Here is a 2,500-nt window from a genome sequence, read left to right on the forward strand (position 1 = left end):
GCCGGTCAAAATTTGAACTTTGGGGGGCTCTATCTCCGGCCCCGGATGACTTTTGGCTAGGGAAGGCGGCGTTGGATAGGGGCCGTGGAGGTGTAATTTTGACCCGAGTTTGGTAGAGGTTGCCCTCGAGTTGGTTGAGTTATTGCCGGTCAAAATTTGAACTTTGGGGGGCTCTATCTCCGGCCCCGGATGACTTTTGGCTAGGGAAGGCGGCGTTGGATAGGGGCCCTGGAGGTCTAATTTTGCCCGAGTTTGGCAGAGTTTGTCCCGCCTAGGGTGAGTTATTCCGGTCAAAATTTGAACTTTGGGGGCTCTATCTCCGGCCCCGGATGACTTTTGGCTAGGGAAGGCGGCGTTGGATAGGGGCCGTGGAGGTGTAATTTTGACCCGAGTTTGGTAGAGGTTGCCCTCGAGTTGGTTGAGTTATTCCCGGTCAAAATTTGAACTTTGGGGGCTCTATCTCCGGCCCCGGATGACTTTTGGCTAGGGAAGGCGGCGTTGGATAGGGGCCGTGGAGGTGTAATTTTGACCCGAGTTTGGTAGAGGTTGCCCTCGAGTTGGTTGAGTTATTGCCGGTCAAAATTTGAACTTTGGGGGCTCTATCTCCGGCCCCGGATGACTTTAGCTAGGGAAGGCGGCGTTGGATAGGGGCCGTGGAGGTGTAATTTTGACCCGAGTTTGGTAGAGGTTGCCCTCGAGTTGGTTGAGTTATTCCCGGTCAAAATTTGAACTTTGGGGGGCTCTAACTCCGGCCCCGGATGACTTTTGGCTAGGGAAGGCGGCGTTGGATAGGGGCCGTGGAGGTGTAATTTTGACCCGAGTTTGGTAGAGGTTGCCCTCGAGTTGGTTGAGTTATTCCCGGTCAAAATTTGAAATTTGGGGGGCTCTATCTCCGGCCCCCGGATGACTTTTGGCTAGGGGAAGGCGGCGTTGGATAGGGGCCGTGGAGGTGTAATTTTGATCCGAGTTTGGTAGAGGTAGCCCTCGAGTTGGTTGAGTTATTCCCGGTCAAATTTTGAACTTTGGGGGGCGCTACCTCCGGCCCCCGGTGGGTTATCGACTCGGGGGCGGCGGCGTCGGATAGGGCCCGTCGGGGTCTACTTGCGTGCCGAGTTTGGAGTCGCTGGGCCTCGGCGTTTCGTTTCGGGCTAGGGTCGAACTTCCAACCCCCTCTTCGTCGGTGGCCTTGCCCAGGAGAGCGCGCCTTTCCCGGCTACGGCTCCGGTCTCGCCCGCGGGCCGGAGGTCGGTCCGTTAGGGAAGCCGTTTTGAGGTGCCATCGGGATAAGGTTTTGGGGTCACCAGCGGCGGGTACGGTCGCCTCGGGGCCTCTTCCGGCCTTCCCGACCAGGGCGGCCCTCTCGGCACGGCCGTGCGGGAGTGGACCCTGGATGAATTTCGGTTCGAAAACGACTAAGTCGAAAACGGGGGCTTGGGCCAAACATCCAGGGTGTCTGAGGCGCCGAGGCAGGCCGGGGACGGCGCCTCGTCCCTGGGTAGGTTCCGGATTCGACCGCGACCCTGGAGGTGGGTCCGTTAGGGGAAGCTGGTTTGAGGTGCCGTCGGGAAATGATTGAACGTGTGATTTTGTGGACTTAGGTTTTGAGCGCTTAAAAAGCGGAGCTCCAGGGGCTTTTTCGAGCGACGCCAGGCCCAGAGACACGTCTCCCTGGCGGGGTGGGCACTGCCCCAGCGCCCCTTGGTCCGGTTCTCGGTAACGGTCACAGCTAAGCTCCAGGGGCTTTTTCGAGCGACGCCAGGCCCAGAGACACGTCTCCCTGGTGGGGTGGGCACTACCCCAGCGCCCCTTGGTCCGGTTCTCGGTAACGGTCACAGCTAAGCTCCAGGGGCTTTTTCGAGCGACGCCAGGCCCAGAGACACGTCTCCCTGGCGGGGTGGGCACTACCCCAGCGCCCCTCACTCCGGTTGTCGGTAACGGTGAAAGCTAAGCTCCAGGGGCTTTTTCGAGCGACGCCATGCCCAGAGACACGTCTCGCTGGCGGGCTGGGCAGTACCTTGACGCCCCTCACTCCAGGAATTGACGGTTCTCCCTAACGATGAAAGCTAAGCTCCAGGGGCTTTTTCGAGCGACGCCAGGCCCAGAGACACGTCTCCCTGGCGGGTGGGCACTACCCCAGCGCCTTGGTCCGGTTCTCGTAACGGTCACAGCTAAGCTCCAGGGGCTTTTCGGCGACGCCAGGCCCAGAGACATGTCTCGCTGGCGGGTGGGCAGTACATTGATGCCCCTCACTCCAGGAATTTACGGTTCTCCCTAACGATGAAAGCTAAGCTCCAGGGGCTTTTTCGAGCGACGCCAGGCCCAGAGACACGTCTCCCTGGCGGGTGGGCACTACCCCAGCGCCCCTTGGTCCGGTTCTCGGTAACGGTCACAGCTAAGCTCCAGGGGCTTTTCGACGCCAGGCCCAGAAACACGTCTCGCTGGTGGGGTGGGCACTACCCCAGCGCCTTACTCTGTTTGTCGGTAACGGTGAAAGCTAAGC

This window comes from Onychostoma macrolepis, unplaced genomic scaffold (assembly GCF_012432095.1).
Source record: "Onychostoma macrolepis isolate SWU-2019 unplaced genomic scaffold, ASM1243209v1 Scaffold30, whole genome shotgun sequence".
NCBI lineage: Eukaryota > Metazoa > Chordata > Actinopteri > Cypriniformes > Cyprinidae > Onychostoma > Onychostoma macrolepis.